General features: G+C 36.6%; 1 long non-coding RNA gene across 4 annotated transcripts in view; it reads left to right on the plus strand.

Moving 5' to 3' along the window:
- Positions 1-206: 206 nt before the first annotated feature.
- Positions 207-26,752, plus strand: part of LOC147379474 (uncharacterized) — a 72,442-nt gene continuing 45,896 nt past the window's right edge. For 2 of the 4 annotated variants that reach the window (XR_015133205.1, XR_015133203.1), the window contains exons 1-2: positions 207-479; positions 5,415-5,720. This is a non-coding gene — a long non-coding RNA (uncharacterized LOC147379474). Of the gene's footprint in view, positions 480-3,081; positions 3,177-5,414; positions 5,721-7,254; positions 7,660-26,752 lie in introns of those variants that run through there. The other 2 variants (XR_015133207.1, XR_015133204.1) reach the window with 2 other exon arrangements.

Genomic DNA, 26,752 nt, shown 5'->3' on the forward strand with positions numbered 1-26,752 from the left:
ATAAATCATAAATTATTTTATTACACTGATTGCTTTTTACTGATTATTATCAGTTTTCCACTAATTTTCCTTTATATTCATTGTTATAAATCTACTATTTATATATGTTTACTTTTCTTTTCTGAGAAGTTTTCTGTTTGCTGGGGTAGAATATGCTCAATGTTTTGTTATTGATTCTTTAATGAGGACCAGGAAAGGCATATGAGCCTCAGCCAATCAGGTGAGGCCTTACCAGAGCCCACTCAAGCAAGCCAGGATTCTACCAGCAGCTCTCCTTTGTGCTACAACTCTTCCCAAAGTCTGGGGCCTGCTGGCCTACTCCGTCAGATTTTGTATTCACCAAGCCTCCATAGTCATATGAGTCAATTCCTTAAACTAAATAATTCTCCCTCTCTGTGTGTATATGCATTCTGTTGGTTGTGTTTCACAGGAGAACCCTGACTTGGAAGACAGAGGCCTACCTTCCCTTGCTGGATTTGGTAAGTGTGAGGATTTCAGTTTTTTTCTGTGGTGTCTAGATGGCGTAGAGTGGTTATTTTCTAAAAGTTTCCTGTCTTGCTGGTTGCTCTTTTTATGGTCCTTCAGCTACAGACAGCAGACAATGGGGGAAGGGCATGATGTTTATGCATCTATGAGTGAAAAAGAAAAACAACACGTTGTGGGGTTTCTGGGTTACTGCAGCCAGGAAGTCTGGACTACAGGAGGGAACAAGAACATCCAAGGAATTTACCAGAGCGTGTTTCTCAGTTACCTAATATCCTATATTTTGGATATTTATTTATCTTCAATAATAATTATGCTTTTTACCTTTAAATTTTCTCTACTCCTTTCTCTCTCTTCTCTCTTTCCCACCCCCCACCCTTTGCCTCTCACAATAGTTATTACTATTTGAGTTGAATCTAATCTCCCTTGCACAGTTTGAAATTTTTTTTCTTTTTTTTTTAAATTTTATTTTATTTTTAAACTTTACATAATTGTATTAGTTTTGCCAAATATCAAAATGAATCCGCCACAGGTATACATGTGTTCCCCATCCTGAACCCTCCTCCCTCCTCCCTCCCCATACCATCCCTCTGGGTCGTCCCAGTGCACTAGCCCCAAGCACAGTTTGAAATTTAATGTTAACTAGTGACATGAGTCTTTCTGGTATTTTTCTGTTTGCTTGGTTTAGTAACCCCTTTCATAATTATTTTCTTATTTAAAATGCTGAGTAAGATTACTGTTCTGAAATCTGAATATTACCCAGTGCTTAAGAATATTGACTTTTTTGTTAGTTTTCCTCTATTTATGATTTGAGAGAATTTTTTATTACCTGTAATATTTTATCATTTTCTAGTTGCATTTTATGATACTGTACATTATTTTATTTTGAAATTGCTAATAAGTTCCTGAAACCTCAGTAATAGTTATTTCTCTGTAAGTAGCATTAAAGAATTTGGGCAACTTCTCAGATTTCTTAAATCAATGTTTTTTTTTCTGTTGGTGTAAGTGCAATTTCTTTCATGGATGGCATATTTTGGGGAGAGAATATTAACTTTGAGGTACTCCTTTGTTTCTATAGAACATTAAATGATCTCCTTGTTTTCTTTTTCTCTTCACTGATTTTTTTTTACAAAGGATTCTTTCTTTTCCCTATAACCATTGTCTTCCTTAGATTTCACTTCCAGATTTGATTCCCTGAATCTTTGAGGTTTTAGGACTAAAGCCCTCTTTCTCTCACTAGCCAATGGCACAGTACTGTTTAGTTGTTAAAGGCCTGTTTTGGGTCATTGAATCTAGAACCCTGCATCTTAAAGTAGCAATCATGGTTCAAATTGGAACTTTCTGACTTCCCCTTTGGCTTTCTCCTACTTCCAGCTGGAGGCAGTTCTGTTTTTAAAGGTCAGGCATTATTGGTTACACCTGGATAGTCCAGGCTACACTACCTATTTTAATGTCTGTAGGCTCAGTGGCGGAGAAGGCAATGGCACCCCACTCCAGTACTCTTGCCTGGAAAATCCCATGGACGAAGGAGCCTGGTAGGCTCCAGTCCATGGGGTCGCTAAGAGTCGGGCACGACAGAGAGACTTCACTTTCACTTTTCACTTTCATGCATTGGAGAAGGAAATGGCAACCCACTCCAGTATTCTTGCCTGGAGAATCCCAGCGACAGAGGAGCCTAGTGGGCTGCCGTCTATGGGATTGCACAGAGTTGGACACGACTGAAGCGACTTAGCAGAAGCAGCAGCAGCAGGCTCAGTGGTAAAGAATCTACCTGCCAATCCAGGAGACATGGGTTTGATATCTCAATTAGGAAGCTCCCCTGAAGAAGGAAACGGCAAACCCATTCCAGTATTCTTAACTGGGAAACCCCATGGACAGAGTAGCCAGGCAGGCTGCAGTCTATGGAGTTGCAAAGGGTTGGATATGACAGCAACTAAATAAAAACAACAAAAACCAAAGTCATATGCAAACCATTTATTTTCCAGGAAGCTTTGCCATAAAAATTTTATCCCCCTTTCCATATTATAACTATTGTTTTACTTCTAAAGTATCCATATCTAAAGCCCATCAAATGCTGGTTTTGAGGCCATTAATCCTTAACCATCTGATTCAGCAACACTAATTCTCTCAAATAATTTTGTTAAATTGCAATACTATAACTTACTCATGCAGGAGGTACTAATTGTTTCTAGAAGACTCCAGGTAAGGACAAGATCTTATTGTTCATGTTTAAATTTCATACATCATCACTGTGAATTTGTTGGATTATCATATACTTAAAAACCCTCCCACTAATCAAGCATGAGAAGCCAAAAAATATATTCCGCACAGATGGGCAGTTAATTTCTTTCCCATTGAGCTTGCAATGTGCTCCATGATGTTGCAACAGCTGTGATGAGAATGGTGGATGTCCCCAGTCTATGCTTCATTTAACTTCAGGAATTCTAAAAGAGTGCATTGTGTAGGAAATGAAAATGTATTTTAAAGCAGTGGAGTTTGGTGTCCTGAAGCAGCATTTCATTTTTAACAACTGAAATTTTACCACAAATGTTGATACTTGTCTGTTTCTTTCTTCTGACAATTTTACCATCAACTTAGATTGTGTTTCATCACTAAACACATACTGTCGACCTAGTCCTAGACATCTATGAAAATCAATGGAATCTTGATACAGTAAATGGAAGAATTGTACAGTAAGTACTGTGTTTCAGTTGTCTGCCACTCAAGTTTATTTTTCAAAGACATTGATAACATGATATTATATTTGTATAGAACTTTTTATATTCAAAAGCATTCTCCTGTCAAGTGGGAATAAAAACGCTTTTCCTAACCTCTTCACAGAGCTGATGATGTGATTATCTGACATAAAAGAAATAAAATGCTTTCTAAAGAGTGCTATAAGAGATATGGGTTTATCATTGTCATCATGCCTGAGGAGGATTTTAGTCAGTAAAAGGTAGAGTCTTTGAAAGAAGAACTGGCTTTTGCTCCTGGTTCCATTACTTACACTATGCATGTGCCTGCGCGCTCTCACTCGGTCACGTCCAACTCTTTGCAACCCTATGGCCTGTAGCCCACCAGGCTTATCTGTCCCTGGGATTTTTCAGGCAAAAATGCTAGAGTAGGTAGCCATTCTCTTCTCCAAGGGGTCTTCACAACCCAGGGACCGAACCCATGTCTCTTACGTATCCTTCATTGACGGGCACATTCTTTACCACTATCACCTCCTGTAATTTCCTTTTTCACTGAGCCTCAGTTTTTTGCTGTGTAAAAATGTTGAATAATGTAAACTAATATATAAGGAATGTGTGTGTGTGTGTGTACACACACTTGAAAATTACAAGAGATGATATGTGGAAAATGCCTAGTTCAGTGCTGGATTACTAGGTGTCATTAAAATCTTTAGATACCATAAGAGCCATTATTTTGAAAGTATCAACTGTGGATAGACTGGTACAAGATATACTTTGACAACAGATATTAAGGACTTTCCAAGAAAGAAGAGGGAATATAATGGCCAAAGGAGATCACATTTCCCTTGCCTTCCATTCAGTATGCCTAAGTGGTATGTGCAGTATTTCTGCTTAGACAGAGTCATTTGATGACCATATTTCTGGTGGATCTGTAACTGCTAGATTATATATCATAGATCATAATCCCTTTAGAAAAATTCCTTGCTAAATTTCTACAGGTAACTCAAGACTCCTCCATAGCATTCTCTTCCAGTCTTCAAGAATGGGTCAGGTCACTTCATCCCCAGAGAGTAAAAGGGTTATTCAGGTTTTAGAGTGTCCAAATGTTTGAGCTACAATGTCAAGGGGGAATATTGATATACTGAGTTAAAATTTGAAGTATACCTAGTTATGGTCCTTTTTGAGACTTCCTCCACTACAGCTAGTGCACTAAATATTAGTGGCTATTTTCTGTGATTTCCCTTTTTTGATATTTCTTTTGCTGTTGTACTTTTCTTCCTATAAAATGGAGTACAAATAATAGGGTTCATTTTCTCAAGAAGGTGTTCATTAATTTCACATGCATTCTCAGTGATTCAGTCCTTTCTGACTCTTGGTGACCCCACAGACTGTATTTCACCAGGCTCCTCTGTTCATGGGATTTTGACTGGCAAGAATATAGGAATGGGTTGTCATTTCTTCCTTCAGGGGATATTCCTGACCCAGGAACAGAACCCACATCTTCTGTGTCAGCAAGTGGATTATTTACCTTTAAGCTACCTGGGAGTCCCCTTTGATTTCTTATGATCCCTTAACTAGTTTCCTTTCCTGCTTTCTCACTTCTGCAATTCTCAAGGGGACATAAACCCAGGCCTTTTAGAAAGAAAGCAAGCTCCACCATCTTTTAATTCATATATTTCTCTTTCTTCACCATACATATTCCATAATTTCAGTGCTGTTTTCTTTGACATCCTTCTTTACCTGGTGTTCCAGGCTCACAATTGTATATTTGGTGAGCTAAACCATCTTCTACTTGAGTGGAGGATAAGCTTAGATCAATCATTATATCCTCTCCTGATCTCTATTTCCTACTTAGAATTCAAGCTTTAGTCTTTATTATTATATTATCTGATGTAAATTGCCTTTTATTCATTTACCTATTTAATGTCTATTTCCTATTCCTCCACTAGAATATAAACTCCCTGGAGACAGGGGTTTTTATAGTTTTGTTTCTTTCTGTTGCTCAGAGGAGTGCTTGTAAATGCAACATAAATAATTGATGTAAAATAAGTCAGTAAATACATACAAAACTTTTTTTGAACTTAAAAGACATATTTCCAGATTTGGACTTCCCAGTATAGGAGAAAGGTGCAATGTGCATATTCCAGCTAAGCATGATAGAATTCTACCATAGAGGTGAGTCAAATCCTAGCTAATAATAAATTATTACTTTGCTTTCTTTTTTATTGTCTTTGTCAGGATCCTCACAGTTCATGCTACTAAAAACAACAAAGCAAGAGATCAAGACAATATTGCATCGTCATTACTATGTGCTGCTGCTGCTGCTAAGTCACTTCAGTCGTGTCCCACTCTGTGTGACCCCATAGACGGCAGCCCACCAGGCTCCCCCGTCCCTGGGATTCTCCAGGCAAGAACACTGGAGTGGGTTGCCATTTCCTTCTCCAATGCATGAAAGTGAAAAGTGAAAGTAAAGTTGCTCAGTTGTGTCCAAGTCTTAGCAGCCCCATGGACTGCAGCCAGCATATTAATCCATCATTTTCAAAGGTATGTAGTTTTCCTAATGATGAAAGAAATTATAATCATTCTACAAAACAAAACCGATGTATAGAAGTATAGAAAAAAGTATACATAATTCTAAAATAAATATAATAATTTTTGTACTTTTTTCTCAGGCGTTTTTCTTAGGTATATTTTTATTTTCTAAAGGTTCATAGTTTTTTTTTTTTTTTGATCTTGCCTTTTGTTTGTTTATTGTTATTTTATTTTAGTTTTTAACTTTACAATATTGTATTGGTTTTGCCATATATCAAAATGAATCCGCCACAGGTATACATGTGTTCCCCATCCTGAACCCTCCTTCTTCCTCCCTCCCCATACCATCCCTCTGGGTCATCCCAGTGCACCAGCCCCAAGCATCCAGTATCGTGCATCGAACTTGGACTGGCGACTCATTTCATATATGATATTATACATGTTTCAATGCCATTCTCCCAAATCATCCCACCCTCTCCCTCTCCCACAGAGGCCAAAAGACTGTTCTATACATCTGTGTCTCTTTTGCTGTCTCATATACAGGGTTATTGTTACCATCTTTCTAAATTCCATATATATATATGCGTTAGTACACTGTATTGGTATTTTTCTTTCTGGCTTACTTCACTCTGTATAATAGGCTCCAGTTTCATCCACCTCATTAGAACTGATTCAACAGTATTCTTTTTAATGGCTGAGTAATACTCCATTGTGTATATGTACCATAGCTTTCTTATCCATTCATCTGCTGATGGACATCTAGGTTGCTTCCATGTCCTGGCTATTATAAACAGTGCTGCGATAAACATTGGGGTACACGTGTCTCTTTCAATTCTGGTTTCCTCAGTGTGTATGCCCAGCAGTGGGATTGCTGCAATATGGAATTGTTAATGGCACAATATCAAGAGTGTCATCCCCCAGTATATGCTATATATAACATGAGTTCTAAAGTTTGCATAGGGCACCAGATTATCAATCATATTGCCTCATTTAGCTAATTCCCTAGGGTTGGGAGAATGCTATGATTTTTTCTTCTGTTTTGTGCTCTAATTTTCATAGCTTGGTATCAGTATTTGATTAGAAATTATCTACTAAAAATCCTTTGATTTTACAGGGAAGAAATATGAAGTCCATGGATGCATAAGTTAAATTACCCAATAATCATATTTTAAGACTTTAGAATTTCAACTCAAAGTATCAATTTTTATTTCAGTGCTCTTAAAAAATGCACATGATTATAAAAAAGTAAGTTTTATTACTTATTTTAAGCCTTAAATTGTGCTCTAGACTTTCATTGTTAAAGAAACCACCTGGAATAGTGGTAGCTGTTAGGGAGTTTTGGGTCATAAATTTTTCCACACCAAGTTCTTAATTTACTTTTATTTATAATAAAATAGTATTTATAAAATTATATCTAAAATAAGTCAATGATAAAAGACTACCCAAAGGTGTTGAGGGGATGGCTTAAGCATAGGCCAATGACCCTCATGTATGAAGAGGGAAAGAAGGGATGTGGGCACATGTTCATTCTTTTTTGTTTCTTTAGCACATTTCCTCCAGCAATGTACTTACTAAGGTTGATGCAGGAGATGAAGAAGGCATGAGTTCCATCCCTAGGTTGGGAAGATCCCCTGGAGGAGAAAATGGCAATGCACTGCATGGAAAATCCCATGGACAGAGGAGCCTGGTGGGCTACAGTCCATGGGGTCACAAAGAATCAGACATGACTGAGTACAGTATGTCAAGTTTTAGCTCTGTTATATGAAATAAATGAAAACAAAACGATAGGGAAAACTAAGCACATTCATTTAAAAATGATCTCAGTTAAACTCAATTTCATTTATGGCAATAATATATGTTTTAAAACAATGTATTCTATATATACATGTTTATACATATATGTTGGAGAAGGCAATGGCACCCCACTCCTGTACTCTTGCCTGGAAAATTCCGTGGACGGAGGAGCCTTGTGGGCTGCAGTCCATGGGGTCTCAAGGAGTCGGACATGACTGAGCGACTTCACTTTCACTTTTCACTTTCCTGCATTGGAGAAGGAAATGGCAACCCACTCCAGTGTTCTTGCCTGGAGAATCCCAGGGACGGGGGAGCCTGGTGGGCTGCCCTCTATGGGGTCGCACAGAGTCGGACACGACTGAAGCGACTTAGCAGCAGCAGCAGCATACATATATGTATGTGAGTGCTTATTTACAAAAAATGTAAATATATTTACAAATAATGCAATACACACACACACATATATTTTTTTGGCAATGTTATGCTCACACATACATGCATACACATTTTATGCTGTGGTTGTTCACTCAGTCGTGTCTGACTCTTTGCGACCCCATGGACTGTAGCTCACCAGACTCCCATGTCCATGGAGTTCTCCAGGCAAGAATACTGGAGTGGGTAGCTGTTCCCGTCTCCAGCATATCTTGACAACCCAGGGATCAAACCCAGGTCTACCATATTGCAGCCAAATTCTTTGCTGACTGAGCCACAAGGAAAGCCCCTTTCCCCAAAACAGCTTTCTAGGTTTAAAAGTACTGATTTAGATTGAATAAAGTTTTTGTTTCAATAGCACTACAGTATTTTAATTCATTGTATATTACTTGATATGATTTAAAAGGAAATAATATTTAAAATAGATTCTAAGTAAGATTTAAAAGGAAATAATATATTAAATTGATTTATAATTTTATAAATTGATTTGTAATTTATAATTACATTATAAATAATAATGTAAAAAACCCTAAATACTAAGATATTCTTGTGCTTATTACATTTGAAAATGATTGCAGCTAATAGTTCTTTTAATTAATTAAAAATTTTTATGAAACCCCACAGATATTCTTATGACATCCCTATTATTATCAGGTGAATATCTCTATATGGATGCTGCAACAATATTTACTAAAAAGCTAATGGAAATAACATCTTATTTTTAAATGTTGCTGATATAGTTTTAATTTTACCTAAACCTGAACAAGCCTGAAATTCAATTGAAAGTGGTCCTCAAAAGCAAGCAGGTGTTCTGGCCAATAGCTCAACTTTATTGAAATGTGCTGAAAGTCTTGAAAACTAATTAAACATTTCAAAAAGAAACACTCCCCTATGAGAGCTTCACTTTTTCTGTGAAGCCTTTTTGGAACTCCCACATTCAGAACTGGGAAAACTAAACACCTGCTTTTAAGGGACTCATGAATGTTTAATCCTGATGAATAAATTACTCCAGTGGGATCTAGGCAAACAGAGCGGATCAAGTAAACATGAAAACAAAATACTCCCCACTCAAGAAGCATCTCCTTCTGCTGCTTTACTTCAGTCATTCTTTTTTTTTCTATTTATTGAAATTTGTATTTTCTATTGCTTATGGTTATATATGGATGTATATTCTTGCAAAGTTACGGGCATGTGTATTAGACATAAGTAAGAATATTTGATGTAACTTTTAATTACTTTATTAATCTTTTAGTAATTTATGTATAACGTCTTAGCAAAAATTGTATCCAAAGTTGATTTCAAGTTATTTTAATAACTGGAGCTAATCCTAGGAAAATCATGTTCTCTAAGTGTAAGGTATACTGTAATACATTCTTTAAGTTATGAATTCTTAGAATATATGCTAAGTGTGCATAAGTAACCTTTAGAAATAGTAATCATACACTCAATGTGTTATTTTATTTATATGTAAACTGCAGATCCCCTTTGAAGAGAATTAAAATGAATCACATAAAGCTTATAAAAAATTAATGTAACTTACAGGTTCAGAGGAAGAAGAAACTGTGAAATACTGGTTACATACATACATACATTACATATAAACATTTACTTACATATATGCAGTGCAATTTAGATCAATAAGATTATTGTGTGCTGCTTTTAATTTACAGCCAAGTCTTCAATCCATTAATTCTATAAAATGTTAAGTTAGAGAGTGCAAATGAAAATTAAAAACAAAAATACAATTGAACAAATAATTATTCAATAGTCTGGTATGTCACTTATTTTAAGTGTGCACTTTACATTCTGAAAATTTTTCAATATCTCTTTGAGTGGATTTTATGTTCTTCATTGTCAAAGACATAAGTAAGACATTTAACAGCATTTTTCTACACCTTGAGTATGGTGTCCTATTTGAGCTGTGTAACTGAATCCAATTATACAGATATTCTGCTCACTCAGTGGAAAACTAGGGCTAGTGAGATCGTATGGATGGAATAAAGTGGTACAGAGGTGTCTAAACCTGGAGAAAACTCAAAACCCACAGGAAGTAAGACAGCAAAAAATATTGCCTGATTTTGTTTTCCCTCATACCTCAAATTCTACCAATCCCAACTTCCAAATTTATATTGTATGTGTTCCTTTCTTTTCACATCCACCATGAGTACCTCAGAATATGTCACCATTTCTCACTTCTGGATTACAGCTCTAGCCTTGTCTTTTTTTTTTTTTTTCTTCCCACTCTTCCCTATACTCTACTAAAGCGCTAGTGTGAACCTGAAAAAAAAAAAAAATGTAGATACATATTTCAGGTTATATCAAACCTCTGATAAAATAACTTGACAGTCAGGAAAAAAGCCAAGTTCTTTATAGAGAGTTGCATGATCTTTCCCTTGACTTGGCACTAGGAAAAAAAAAAAAGAGTTGGTATTTCCTAGTGACTCAGCTGGTAAAGAATCTGCCTGCAATGTGGGAGACTTGGGTTCAATCCTTGGGTTGGGAAATCCCCTGGAGAACGTACAGCTACCCACTGCAGTATTCTAGTATTCTGGCCTGGAGAATTCCATGGAATGTATAGTCAGCCCATGGGGTCGCAAAGAGACAGACACGACTGAGCAACTTTCACTTCATTTATAGCAACATCGATGAATTCAAAGGCATTATGCTGATTGAGAGAAGTCAGTTTCAAAAGATGACATATTATATGATCCATTTATATGACATACTGGAGAAGCCAAAACTACAGTGACAAAAAAATATTCAGTGTTTGCTATAGGTTAGAGGTAGTGATTTTAAACGAACAGCACAAGAGAGTTTTGGGGTCAGTGGCATTCTATGCCCTGATAATAGTGATGATTACACAGATCTATACATGTGCTAAAGTTGTACATCAAAAACATTCAAATTTTCTATTTGTTAACTGAAAAATAAAATTAAGTAAATAGTAGTTCCAGTTTTTCAGTTGGCCAAACATCATTTTGTATTCCTGATAAACTATTCAGTTTCTCTAGCCAGAGTTTCTTCATAAATGAAATGAAAAGTAATTAGCCTCCAATTAAAATAAATTAAAAAATGAAATGAAAACAATACTGTTATTTTTAAAGGACTGCTACCTCTAAATATAAAATGTTGTCTCCCTATCTTATCCTTCTTTTTTAGACTTGTTTATTCAGTAAGTATAGAAAGATGCATTATTTATATTTCTCAGGAGAGTTCAATTGATCTACTAATTTCTGTTAATGCAGTCTATGCAGTTACCTTGTTTTTGTAAGGGAACCAATTTTGTTGGCATCCCCATGGTTTTGTATACCATAGTGCTCTGCAGATGATACATACAAATTACAAATTAACATAATTTTGAAATCTCCTGCTATAAAAATATACTGATGACAGACTAAAATAATATAATTGTATTTTTCAAAGTGAATGTGATATGCTTAAATAATCAATTAAAAAGTAAGTCAAGGAGCCCTTCTAAAATTTAATAGGCTATACAGAATCATATTTTTCTAACTAAAGTATAATAAAATGTCCTGACTTTAAAAAATATTAGCAGTACAGATATAACATAATATCCCTTTCAAAACAGTGATCCTCAGGTGTGATACCTCTGAATTTAGATGGATACTTAACATGTTTATTCAGTCTTTTTGCAGTCAAAAGGAACCATATGCCTTTTACTGATTTAATATGAGAGGTGTAGAATATCTCTGCATTGAAGGGTGATTATTATATTTCTTTCATGAGTATGAAAGTCTCATAACTCAACAGACATCACAAAATGCCTATGGAGTTTGTGAGTTATTAGGGTCAGCCATGGGAATAAAGAAGATAATAACTTTTTACTGGTGAAATATTCAGTTTATTTTATGAGAAAACTTTTTATTGATTACCACTTCAAGAATGGGAGAAACTAATAAAGAACCCAGGGGAATTTTCCATCCACCTATCCAACATTCCAGGACCTATTGGACTGTACGGTTATTGTTTTAGTGATAGTCACACACTGAAACGATAACAGAGAAGAATAAAGATTTCTTCCATTTAATCTTGTGAATTTTTAAAAACATTTAAACATAAAATAATAGTTCTCTGCTTTAATCATTAACTTAGTTTCAGGGAGTAGGAAAAAAACAAAACAAAACAAAAGAACACTGACTAGAATGACCCTGCTGCTGCTGCTGCTAAGTAGCTTCAGTCGTGTCCAACTCTGTGTGACCCCGAGAGACAGCAGCCCACCAGGCTCCCCCGTCCCTGGGATTCTCCAGGCAAGAACACTGGAGTGGGTTGCCATTTCCTTCTCCAATGCATGAAAGTGAAAAGTCAAAAGTGAAAGTGAAGTTGCTCAGTCGTGTCTAACTGCTAGTGACCCCATGGACTGCAGCCCACCAGGCTCCTCCATCCATGGGATCTTCCAGGCAAGAGTACTAGAGTGGGGTGCCATTGCCTTCTCTGAGAATGACCCTAGTCAATGTGAAATAAGGATGTCATTTTTCAGCTTTCTAGAATGGGCTTTCTTTGAAAACCAAAGGCAGTAAAACACAAAAATCAAGGACTTCGGAGTAATTCTTGACTCCAGTACCTAAAGAACATTTTATAAAATGGGAAATTCATTTTGTTAAGGTATGTTTGCATAATTGCCAAACAAAATTCTAAGGCTCTGAACACAGTAAAAGAAAAAAAAATAATAATAATTGAGAAGGATGAAAGGATCTTAGATTTTTTGAATAGCGAATGATGTAATATCTAAGAAAGGGCATCTGTAGGTTTGTGTACGTAATGTGTATGCACTTATAATGTTAAGACTATTTAAAATCTATGACAGGAAAGAACGATACAGGGAAATGTTTAGGCAATGTCAGAAATCAGTGTTTGTTTTATGTTAATGCTTATGAAGGTGACTGATTTGTTTTCCTGTATTCACTCGTTTTTTTTTTTTAATTTTTTTTTAATGCGAATCACTTTTAAGGTCTTTATTGAATTTGTTACAGTTTGTTTCTGTTTTCTATGTTGTTTTATTGGTCATGAGGCATGTGGGATCTTAGGTTCTCAACAAAGGATTGCACCGGCACACCCTGCATTTGAAAGCAAAGTCTCAAGCACCAGACTGCCAGAGAAATCTCACTCATTAATTGTTGATTCATTCAGTTTTTATTCATCCATTTCTTAGAAGGTTCTCAATTTCATTGAGCAAAACGTCTCTCCCGTAAGGTTTTATATCCTGGAAATAGTTACATTCATTATCAGTATTTTAACATATCTAATTGTATTTCCTCAAGTATTTGAAGACAAATATCATTTCCTCAAGTTTATATTTTTGATAGTAAAGAGCCACAAGGTCAAGTTTTCCTTATTTAACTTATTTTGAAGTTCCTTCATTTTCTACTTACATTTTTCTCATTCAGTTTAGTTTTCCTTGCAATGATATTTTAAAATTGAAGTTTCTGTGTGGCATGGACATAAAGTAGATGTGAAATTCAAAAACCAAGTGTCATATGCAGTATGCTGGTCATCAAAATAGTTGGAGTGAGCTTGTTCTAGGAGTCCTGAAGATGCAAACGTGATGATAAAAAAGGTTGTAAAAAATATTCATTTGTTGAGAATTAGTGATAAAAAAAATAACGAAATTTTGCCATTTCCAAAAGCAAGGATGGAGTCGGAGAGTATGATGCTTAATGAAATAAGTCAGACAGAAAGATAAATACTGTATTATGGTACTTACATGTGGAATCTAACAAATGCAAGCTGGTGAATATAAATGAAAAGAAACAGAATTACAGATGAAGAGAACAAACTAGTAAGTACCAGTGGGGAAAGGAAAAGAGGAGAAGCCAACAGGTTTAGGGAATTAAGAGGTGCGAACTACTGTGTATAAATAAATAAGCTACAAGCATATATTGAACGGCACAGGGAAATAGCAAACATTTTATAACAACTGTAAATGGAGCATAACCTTTAAAATTGGTGAATCACCATGTTGTACACGTGAAACAAATAATACTGCAAATCAACTGAGTCAAAAAATAATAAATGGGTTGTTAGGTTTTGCATACTGCTGCCACCTGGAGGTGAGAAGAGAGGGCAACAGAAAGAGACTTGTCAACCAAGGGAAGTCTTGGAACTGAGATAAGAAATATTTGCAGCCACATGAAGCAAAACTCCCTCTCTTGGGTGAAAACTACTGTTGGTGGGAAGTACCTGGTAATAGGGATTTCTATCTCAAAAAAGTCCCTGAGAATACCATGAAAGAAAAGCTAGCTTTAAACAGCCAATAGCCTAAAAGACACCAAGACAGGTTTAGAGGATCCTAGTTCAAATAAGGATTCTCTGCCCTTTTTTGTTCCTTCCTTCCCATAGTCCTGCTCCAAAGAGGTGAAGCAACATACTTCATACATTTGATGTTTTCCTGCTTGTAATTTTACTTTGATAGGCTTCTTTAATTTAAACTTATATATCCTCTTATGAAGGGATGACATACTTTCCTATTTGTCTTAGTCAATATTTTATTTATTTGCCATAATAAGTGTTTCTAAAGTTCCTGGTTTGGAAAAAATCTGGAGGTTCACTATTTTATCTTCCTCTGTCTTCTGAATCTAATGTTAAGGAAAATAGAGACCTAGAAGTAGTTTACATTTTTTTGGTTATGTTGTAGGTCATCTATTTGTTTTACTTAGTAAATTCTATTAGACTAAGCACATTGAAATTGCATATACACTCTCTTTTAGCACAGCTCACTTCTCTTATTTCATTTGTTCTCTTCTTCATGGTGAAAGTGAACGTGAAGTCGCTCCGTCATGTCTGACTCTTTGCTACCCCATGGATTGTAGTCTACCAGGCTCCTCTGTCCATGGTATTTTCCAGGCAAGAATACTGGAGTGGGTTACCATTTCCTTCTCCAGGGATTGAATCCCGGTCTCCCGCATGGTAGTCTCTTCCTTTTCTGGCTCTGTATTATCAGTAATTCTTCTTAGTCCTAAAGCTTATACTATGCCTTTTTTTTTTAATAGTGTTAATTCTATATTTTGGGTATTTGTAAAATTTATTTATCAAGTTCTATGAAATAACTCTTGCTTTCCCCTTAATATCTATTTTAGGCATTATCAGATATGCTTTTATTTCATTCTAGTATATTATCTTTCATTTTTAAAACATGAATTATTCTTTTTAATCAGAGGCAATTATTAGTTTCTACCTAAAATTAAATACATTCTTTTACATCTTTCAGTTCTTATCTCAGTCAGAATTTTTCCAAAGCATCTGTGTTGTCTTAAATTTTTTGTTTATTTCCTTGTTTATTTTTTAACAATAGCAGTCCCATAGATAAATGTGTGTTCAAGGGGTATCTTTTAAAGACTTGCTTACCCTGAAGGGAAGAATAACTAAAAATACCAAATATATTTATTTACCAGTGGTGCAATTTTTAAAAAGATAAAACATCTTTTAAACTATCAGAAAATTTACACTAATGTACACTATTATCTAATGTTAATATCATTTTAAAATATATAAGAAAATAGGCAAGCAAACATAAGAGCATTGATCCAAACATTGATCCAAAAATTCAAGGACATATATTCCTCTTGAAATTGTGTCCTACTTTTAACAACAAAAGCAGGAACTCTTCTGGGAGACAGTCGCCAGGTATTCTGTTCCTTTAGGTGATATCTTGAAAATTAAATGACCCCACAGTTTATCTGTAGTCATGCATTAAGGTGAGCATGTCATGTTAGTAGTGCTGGAATTCCAAGGGGAATTCTGTCTATAACAATCATCACAAGTCACACTTATTTCTAAGTGATATGGTTGGTATATGAATGGTTCTCACAATGAGAAAATAGCTGATGATAAGTGCTTATTCCTGAATATTATGGCCACTGTTAAAAGGTTTTTTTCACTAAGTACTTGTAGATTTAGGCTTAAAAGTAGTTATGCTACAAAGGCTTAGAAATTACTTAAAAACTTTAATTAAATAGGGGATTTTGGTTATAGATTCAGAACCAGATCTGATATTAATCATTTTTTCTATATGTTTAGAATAGTGACTTTTGAACTTCTTAACTTTAGCACATATTAAAAACAAAGTTTCTACATCATGACAATCCATACACAGACACACATAACTGAAATGTGTACAACCTATGCTGTACTCTATTATTTCTCTTTTAATGTCTTTATTAGAAATAATAATAATGACTCTCACAAACTAAATTTTTTTATGACCCATAATAAGTGGCAAAACAACTAATTTAAAATAATACTCTGAAATACCCAAAGCCACAATATTTTGAGTTTGTCCAATATCAACTAATCAAAAGTCTAGAATCCCAGGGTTCTTATATTCAAATATAGATTTAATTACTAGATTTAGACAAAACCTCCTCTAACAGACATAGCAGATGGGGGAAATCCTTGTGAAAATCCTTTATTGCCAAATCCTAGAATAACCTATCTTTAAAACTCAGAGAACATATCAGATATCCCCCTCAGGGCTGTAACTGCTGGAAGATACTTCATAGTGAATTCTTCTTTGGACTTGGTTTAGACAAAAGTTACAATTAATAACAATTAAATCTGTTTAATTGAAATGTAACCAAGCATTTGCATTTTATAAAACAGTATGCTCTAATTTAATATGGAATATATTTTAAATTAATTTTTCTTGGAGTATACTTGCTTTACAAAGTTATGTTAGTTTCTGCTGTAGAGCAAAGTGAATCAACTATCAGTTCAGTCGCTAAATCGTGTCTGACTCGTTACAACCCCATGGACTGCAACACGCCAGTCCTCCCTGTCCATCACCAACTCCCGGGGTATACTCAGACTCATGTCCATTGAGTCGGTGATGTCATCCAACCATCTCATCCTCTGTTATCCCCTTCTCCTCCTGCCCTCGATCTTTGCCAGCATCAGGGGCTTTTCAAATGAGTCAGTTCTTTGCATCAGGTGGCCAAAATATTGGAATTTCAGCTTCAACAGCAGTCCTTTCAATGAATATTCAGGACTGATTTCCTTTAGGATGGACTGGTTGGATCTCCTTGCAGTCCAAGGACTCTCAAGAGTTTTCTCCAATATAACATTTTGAAAGCATCAATCTTACAATGCTCAGCTTTCTTTAAGGCCCACTTCTCACATCTGTATATGACTACTGGAAAAACCATAGCTTTCACTGTATGGACCTTTGTTGACAAAGTGATGTCTCTGCTTTTTTAATATGCTGTCTAGGTTTATCATACTTTCTTCCAAGGAGCAAGTGCCTTTTAATTTCATGGCTACAGCTGCCATCCACAGAAATTTTGGAACCCAAGTAAATAAAGCCTATTACTGTTTCCAAGCTTCCCCATCTATTCACCAAGAAGTGATGGGACCAGATGCCATGATCTTAGTTTTCTGAATGTTGAGCTTTAATCCAGCTTTTTCATTCTCCTCTTTCACCTGCATCAATAGGCTCTTTAGTTCCTCTTCACTTTCTGACATTGGGTGGTGTCATATGCATATCTGAGGTTACTGATATTTCTCCTGGTAGCCTTGATTCCAGCTGGAGCTTTATCCAACCCAGCATATCACATGATGTACACTGCATGTAAGTTACATAAGCAGGATGACAATATACAGCCTTGACCTACTCCTTTCCCAATTTTGAACCAGTCTGTTGTTCTATGTCTGGTTTTGTTACTTCTTGACCTGCATACAGGTTTCTCAGGAGAAGGGTAAGGTGGTCTTGTATTCTCATCTCTTTACAAATTTTCCAATTTGTTGTGATCCACACATTCAAAGGCTTCAGCATAGTCAATGAAGCACAAGTAGATGTTTTTCTGGAACTCTCTTGCTTTTTCCATGATCCAGTGGATGTTGGCAATATGATCTCTGGTTCCTCTGCCTTTTCTAAATCCAGCTTGTCCATCTGGAAGTTCCTGGTAAACATACTGTTGAAGCCTAGCTTGAAGGATTTTGAACATCACCTTACTAGCATGTAAAATGAGTGTGATTTTGTGGTAGTTTGAACATTCTTTGGCATTCCCTTTCTTTGGGATTGGGATGAAAACTGACTTTTTCCAATTTTGTGGCTACTGCTGAGTTTTCCAAATTTGCTGGCATATTGGGTAAAGCAGTTTAGCTGCATCGCTTTTTTAGGATTTGAAATAGCTCAACTAGAATTCCATCACCTCCACTAGTTTTGTTTGTAGTAATGCTTCCTAAGGCCCTTTTGACTTCACAGTCCAGGATGTCTGGCCCTAGGTGAGTAATCACACCATCATGGTTATTCAGGTCATTAAAACCTTTTTGTACGGTTCTTCTGTGTGTTATTGCCACCTTTTTTAAATATCTTCTGCTCCTGTTAGGTCCATATCATTTCTGTCCTTTATTGTGCCCATCTTTACATGAAATGTTCCCTTGGTACCTCTGATTTTCTTGAAGAGATCTCTAGTCTTTCCCATTTTATTGTTTCTCTCTGTTTCTTTGCACTGATCACTTAGGAAGTCTTTCTTAGCTCTCCTTGCTATTCTTTGGAACTCTACATTCAGATGGGTGTATCTTTCCTTTTCTCCTTTGCCTTTCTCTTCTTTTCTCACCTATTTGTAAGGCCTTCTCAAACAACCATTTTGCGTTTCTTCTTGGCAATGCTTTTGATCACTGCCTCCCGTACAACATTAAGAACCTACATCAGTAGTTTTTCAGGCACTCTTGTCTATCAGATCTGATCCCTTGAATCTATTTGTCACCTCTACTGTATAATCATAAGGGATTTGATACAGGTCATACCTGAATGTCCTAGTAGTTTTCCCTATTTTCTTCAATTTGAGCCTGAATTTTGCAATAAGTAATTCATGGCCTGAGCCACAATCAGCTCCCAGTCTTGTTTTTGCTTACTGGATAGAAGTTCTCCATCTTTGGCTGTTAAGAATGTAATCAATCTGATTTTGGTATTGACCATCTGGTGATGTCCATGTGTAGCGCCATCTCTTATATTTTTGGAAGAGGGTGTTTGCTATCTATGGCAAAACTCTCTCTGTTAGCCTTTTTCCTGCTTCATTTTGTACTCCAAGGCCAAACTTGCCTGTTACTCAAGGTATTTCTTGACTTCCTACTTTTACATTCCAGTCCACTATGATGATGAAAAGGATATCTTTTTTTTTTTTTTTGGTGTTAGCTAGTAGAAAATCAAAATCCAGTCACTTTATATCATTTTATATCAGCTATCTAATAAGTCATTTCAGTGCCTAGAACATAATCAGAAATAAGCCATGAATAAGTAGTCTAGCTAGACAATCTTAAAATGATATCAAATTTCACAAAGTGGAGATTAAGAGGATAATAAAACCATGAATTAGCCCAACATTCTAGGTTTTCCAATGGCCTTGGTTCAATAATAACAAACAATTGTCTTTAAATGTCAGTGTTCTTAAGAAAGCAACTAAAATGTCATACAGGCATACTTTAGATAGGTTATTTAACTGTACCATGACTCATTTTTCTCAGGCTCAAAACTTCAGTGTACTCTACTCAATTCTCTGTGGTTACCTAAATAGGAAGGGAATGTATAAAAGAAGGTATATAATTATATGTATAACTTATTGACTCTGCTACACAGTAGAAACCAACACAACATTGTAAAGCAACTGTATTTCAAAAAAATTGTTTTTTAAATTGATGAAATAAAGCTGCTGCTGTTGCAAAGTCACTTCAGTCGTGTCCAACTCTGTGCAACCCCAGAGACGGCAGCCCACCAGGCTCCCCCATCCCTGGGATTCTCCAGGCAAGAATACTGGAGTGGATTGCCATTTCCTTCTCCAGTGCATGAAAGTGAAAAGTGAAGCCACTCAGTCGTGTTTGACTGCTAGCGACCCCATGGACTGCAGCCTACCAGGTTCGTCCATCCATGGGATTTGCCAGGCAAGAGTACTGGAGTGGGGTGCCATTGCCTTCTCTGGATGAAATAAAACTACTTACCTCATAACGTTGTATTGTACATGAAACATTGGTTCACATAAAGCACTTAGTGTTCGCCACAAAGTAAATAACAAAAACCATTAGATATTGAATTTTCAAAAATAACAAATATTGGTTCAGTTTCTGGATTTTTTTAATTTTGCAAATGCACATAGCAGAATATTTTAAATGAACTAAAGTTTTCCCTGAAATCTTATCAGTGAATAAAATTATCACAAATAATATTAATAAGACCAATAAAATAAAGTAAAATAAAAGCACCAAGAGAAAAAAAAAATCTAAAAACAAATTAAAAAAAAAAAAAGGAATTAACAGAAACCTGTATGAAGTAGCATGGGAGAACAGAAAACTTTTCTTCCTATATATGATATATAAATAATTTACAAAAACAGAACAATAATGATTACTCACATTTCAGGCCAGAAAACCATATCTTAACCTTGTAAATTTTCTGAAAAGATATTAAATATAATTTCAAATATTCAAATTAATTAACACACTATCAAGCAAAAGTCACAGTTTATTGGATAAGATTCTCTTTGTCAAACATTGACTATTTAAGCTCAGTTTCACAAACAACCCACATTCTTTTGAGATGTACTGTGTGTGTCAGGACTTGAGGTACGTAGGTGAGGAAAACCATGTCTAAATAAAATGTCAACATTTGTTTTTTATAAAATGACATTTCTTGTATAACTTAATTTTTTTCTTTCACTTTTAAGATTGTTTTTGGCTATAAAAATATAGCCTTTCTCAGACTATTCCAACTGCCATTACATTAGTTCTTACAAATAGTTTTTTCATAGGTAATTTAACTTCTGGATCAAACTTCCCTTCTCTTGGATCCTTTTTCCCTTTTATAATGATTATTTTATTAATATTTATTAGGGTATAGTTGCCTTATGTTGTGTTACTTTCTGCTGTACAGCAAAGTGAATCAGCTACATGTGTACCTATATTCTCTCTGTTTAGGATTTCCTTCCCTTAGGTCACCATAGAGCACTGAATATAGCTCTCTGTACTATACAGTTCAGTTCAGTCGCTCAGTCGTGTCTGACTCTTTGCGACCCCATGAATCGCAGGACACCAGGCCTCCCTGTCCATCACCAACTCCCAGAGTCCACCCAAACCCATGTCCATTGAGTCTGTGATGCCATCCAACCATCTCATCTTCTGTCGTCCCCTTCTCCTCCTGCCCTCGATCTTTCCCAGCATCAGGATCTTTTCCAGTGAGTCAGCTCTTCACATCAGGCGGCCAAAGTATTGGAGTTTCAGTTTCAGCATCAGTCCTTCCAATGAACACCGAGGACTGATCTCCTTTAGGACGGACTGGTTGGATCTCCTTGCAGTCCAAGGCACTCTCAAGAGTCTTCTTGAATCTTGAGATCTTGAATCTTCTTGAACCCCATGAATCGCAGCATGACAGGCCTCCCTGTCCATCACCAACTCCCGGGGTTCACTCAGACTCACGTCCATTGAGTCAGTGATGCCATCCAGCCATCTCATCCTCTCTCGTCCCCTTCTCCTCCTCCCCCAATCCCTCCCAGCATCAGTCTTTTCCAATGAGTCTCTCCTCTTCGCATGAGGTGGCCAAAGTGCTGGAGTTTCAGCTTTAGCATCATTCCTTCCAAAGAAATCCCAGGGCTGATCTCCTTCAGAATGGACAGGTTGGATCTCCTTGCAGTCCAAGGGACTCTCAAGAGTCTTCTCCAACACCACACTTCAAAAGCATCAATTCTTTGGCACTCAGCCTTCTTCACAGTCCAACTCTCACATCCATACATGACCACTGGAAAAACCATAGCCTTGACTAGACGGACCTTTGTTGGCAAAGTAATGTCTCTGCTTTTGAATACACTATCTAGGTTGGTCATAACTTTGCTTCCAAGGAGTAAGCATCTTTTAATTTCACGGCTGCAGTCACCATCTGTAGTGATTTTGGAGCCCAGAAAAATAAAGTCTGACACTGTTTCCCCATCTATTTCCCATGAAGTGGTGGGACCGGATGCCATGATCTTCCTTTTCTGAATGTTGAGCTTTAAGCCAACTTTTTCACTCTCCACTTTCACTTTCATCAAGAGGCTTTATAGTTCCTCTTCACTTTCTGCCATAAACGTGGTGTCATCTGCATATCTCAGGTTATTGATATTTCTCCCGGAAATCTTGATTCCAGCTTGTGTTTCTTCCAGTCCAGCATTTCTCATGATGTACTCTGCATATAAGTTAAATAAACATGGTGACAGTATAGTAGTGTATATTTTGTCAATCTGAATCTTCCAATTCATCCCATGCCTCTCTCTCCTCCTACCTCCCCACCACCTCTTGGTGTCTATGTTTTCCCTCTACATCTATGTCTTCATTTCTGCTTTGTAGATTAGTTCATCTGAGTCATTTTTCTAGATTCCACATATAAGTGATAGTATTCGGTATTGTTTTTCTCTTTCTGTTTCACTCCACTCTGTATGACAGTCTGTAGGTCCATCCATATGTCTGCCAATGGCACAATTACATTCTTTTTTATAGCTGAGTAATATTTCATTGTATATCTGTATCACATCTTCTCTATCCATTCCTCTGTTGATTGACATTTAGATTGCTTTAGTTTTGGATCTTGTAAATAGTGCTACCAGGAATGTTTTGGTGCATGTATCTTTTGAAATTATTATTTTCCCCAAGTATATGCCCAGACGGTTTCCCTAGTAGCTCAGCTAGTAAAGAACCCAATTCAATTTCTTAGTCAGGAAAATCCACTGGAGAAAGGATAGACTACCCATACCAGTATTCTAGTATTCTTGGACTTCCCTGTTGGCTCAGACAGTAAAAAATCCCCTTACAATGCAGGAGACCTAGGTTTGATCCCTGGGTGGGGAAGATCCCCTGGAGAAGGGAATGGCTACCTACTCCAGTATTCTGGCCTGGAGAATTCCATGGACAGAGGAGCCTGGCAGGCTACAGTCCACGGTATTACAAAGAGTTGGACACAACTAAGCAGTATTCACTCACTCACTCACAGACCCACTTAGTTTTTATTTATTTATTTATTTATTTTAAGGAAGCTCCATACTGTTCTCATAGTGGCTGTATCAACTCACATTCCCACCAAGAGTTCAAGAGAGTTTCCTTTTCTCCACACCCTCTCCAGCATTTATTGTATATAGATTTTTTTATGATGGACATACTGACCAGAGTCAGAAAACATTCTCTCCTCCTCTTAAATATTGTGGTTATCTCAAACACTCAACTCTTAGAATAATTCTAAGTCTCTTCTCTCCATGCAGAATTACCCAATCTCACAATCTGAATGCTCATCTTCATATGGCTGCTTACAGAGTTTAAATATCTGCCTTTTATTCCAATTGATTTATAAGTTGCACCACCCAGCTTTCTATTTGGTAGCTAACTAATGATCCCTTAAAACTCAATATGTCACAAATGAAAAGTATTTCTTTCCTCAATAAACACTCCTCTCCCCTTATTTCTCTTTCTGTTGGCTGCATCCTCATTCTTCCAGTCACCTCATTTTGAAACCAGAAAGTAATCTTTTAGTCATTATTTTCCTCTGGTCTTTATATATATCCAGCTTATGAAATCTACGTCTCGGTTCCATTTTCATACTTTGACTTCACGTTTATGATTCTACATTAGGATTTTATCTCCTTACTGTCAGACTACTGAAAGGGCCTCTTAATGATACCTTAGTTTCTAGGCTCTGATCTTTCAACATATCCTCCTTGTTATTGCCAGAGCACTCAGACTATTTCGTTATTTCTCTTACTTCTTCAAAATTTACAAATCCCCTTTGTTTTTTAAATTTAAAATTTATTAATTCTTAATAAAAGATGTGTGTTTGAGGTATACAGCATATTGATTTGATATACAAATACACAGTGGAATGATTACTACAGTCAAGCTAATTGACTTATCCATCTCATCTCATAGTTAATATTTGTGTGTGGGTGGAAAGCAACTGAAACCTACAATCTTGAAAAATTTCCAATATTCAGTACAGTATTATTACCTATAACCATGCTACGTTAGAGCTCTAGGTTTATTCATCCTCCATGATTTTGTACCCTTCAACCAACCTCTCCCCATTTTCTGATACCCTATGGACCCTTATAATGACCTTTTACTTTCTGCTTCTATGCATTCAGTCTTTCTAGATTTCACATAGAATAAGATAATGCACTACTTTTCTTTCTGTATCTGACTTTAAACTTCGGATTATGTCATTCATTTTTATATGTACTTTAAGAAAGTGAGATTAGTACTTCAAAGAGATACCAGAACACACATATTTATTGCAGTGTTGTTCATAACAGGAAGGATGTGAAAATAACATAAGTGCTCCTCCATGGATGAATGGATAAAAATTATGGTATAGACATAAGTGAAAGTGAAAGTTATAGACATAACTATCGGTATAATAGACATCAGTTCAGTGAAGTTCAGTCGCTCAGTTGTGTTGAACTCTTTTCGACCCCATGAACTGCAGCACACCAGGCCTCCCTGTCCATCACAAACTCCCAGAATCTACCCAAACTCATGTCCATTGAGTTGGTGATGCCATCCAACCATCTCAGCCTCTGTCGTTACCTTCTCCCCCTGCCCTCAATCTTTCCTGGCATCAGGGGCTTTTCAAATGAGTCAGCTTTTCTCATGAGATGGCCAAAGTATTGGAGTTTCAGCTTCAACATCAGTCCTTCTAATGAACACCAGGACTGATCTCCTTCAGAATGGACTGGTTGGATCTCCTTGCAGTCCAAGGGACTCTCAAGAGTCTTCTCCAGCATCATAGTTCAAAAGCATCAATTTTGCACTCAGCTTTCTTTGTGGCCCAACTCTCACATCCATACATGACTACTGGAAAAACCGTAGCCTTGATTAGATGGGCCTTTGTTGGCAAAGTAATGTGCTGCCATTGACATACAAGCCCTAAATGACTTTCTCCTTTACCCCAAGGCAGTCCCCTCTAAAATACCTACGGGACTTTTTGGATCCCTTCCCCAGCAAACCTTCAGTCTTTTACTTGACTGATCTAGTTTGACTTCTAAAGGAATTACTGTTCACTCTGGAGTAATTGATTCAGATTATAAAGGAGAAATTCAAATTATGATGTCAGCTCAGATTTTATGGCAATTCAAAAAAGGGGATACAATTGCTTAATTACTCCTTTTACCTTACATTTCTAATAACTCCCCTAATGATGTATGGACTGGCGGATTCAGCAGTACAGATCAAAAACAGTCCTTTTGGACATCATTAGTATCTGAATTTGCCCGACCAACTATAAATATCAAATTTAATGGTAAAAGATTTTCTGGTCTCCTCGACACTAGATCTGATATTGTTATTATTTCCAACCATTTATGGCCAAAATCCTGGCCTGTACAAAATATTTCTTGACAAATTGCAGGGATTTCTCAAACCAAAGTATGAGAGGTTTATCAGAGTACTCAAATTTATCCATGTAAGGGACCAGAAGGCCAACTTGAAACATGTGTGATAGATGCACCCCTTAATCTAATAGGAAGGGACTTATGCAATGGCAAACTCAGATATGCATTCCACATTTTTCCCAGGGGCCACTGCTTATTTAACAAACAAACAATTATTAAAATAACTTGGAAAAACGGCAAGCCTATTTGGACAGAGCAGTGGCCCTCCCATGAAAGAGAAATTACAGGAGTATGTCAAGGCTGTATATTGTCACCCTGTTTATTTAACTTATATGTAGAGTGCATCATGAGAAACGCTGGGCTGGAAAAAGCACAAGCTGGAATCAAGATTGCCGGGAGAAATACCAATAACCTCAGATATGCAGATGACACCACCCTTATGGCAGAAAGTGAAGAGGAACTCAAAAGCCTCTTGATGAAAGTGAAAGTGGAGAGTGAAAAATTTGTCTTAAAGCTCAACATTCAGAAAACGAAGATCATGGCATCTAGTCCCATCACTTCATGGCAAATAGATGGGGAAATAGTGGAAACAGTGTCAGACTTTATTTTGGGGGGGCTCCAAAATCACTGCAGATGGTGATTGCATCCATGAAATTAAAAGATGCTTATTCCTTGGAAGGAAAGTTATGACCAACCTAGATAGCATATTCAAAAGCAGAGACATTACTTTGCCAACAAAGGTCCGTCTAGTCAAGGCTATGGTTTTTCCAGTAGTCATGTAGGGATGTGAGAGTTAGACCGTGAAGAAAGCTGAGCACTGAAGAATTGATGCTTTTGAACTGTGGTGTTGGAGAATACTCTTGAGAGTCCCTTGGACTGCAAAGAGATCCAACCAGTCCATTCTAAATAGATCAGTCCTGGGTGTTCATTGGAAGAACTGATGCTAAAGCTGAAACTTCAATACTTTGGCCACCTCATGCGAAGAGTTGACTCAATGGAAAAGACTCTGATGCTGGGAGGGATTGGGGACAGGAGGAAAAGGGGACGACAGAGGATGAGATGGCTGGGTGGCATCACCGACTCAATGGACATGAGTTTGGGTAAACTCTGGGAGTTTGTGATGGACAAGGAGGCCTGGTGCGCTGCAATTCATGGGGTTGCAAAGAGTTAGACATGACTGAGTGACTGGACTAAACTGAACTGAAGGAATTTACAGATACACAACTAGAATTAAAGCATATTGAGGAATCTAGTTCTCCTTGAAACTTTCCTGTATTTGTTATAAAAAAGAAATCTAACAAATGGCGTCTCCTAACAGACCTTAGAAAAGTTAATGCATCTATGAAACCTGTGGGTGCATTACAACCAGGAATTCCATCACCTACCACTATTCCTCAAAATTGGCATATTATTATTATTGATTTACAAGATTGCTTTTTTAATATACCTTTATGCTCTTTAGACCGAGAG

The sequence above is a fragment of the Bos grunniens genome, chromosome 1 (genome assembly GCF_055505025.1).
Source record: "Bos grunniens cultivar Pamir isolate PY7600 chromosome 1, Bosgru_T2T1.0, whole genome shotgun sequence".
Classification (NCBI taxonomy): Eukaryota; Metazoa; Chordata; class Mammalia; order Artiodactyla; family Bovidae; genus Bos; species Bos grunniens.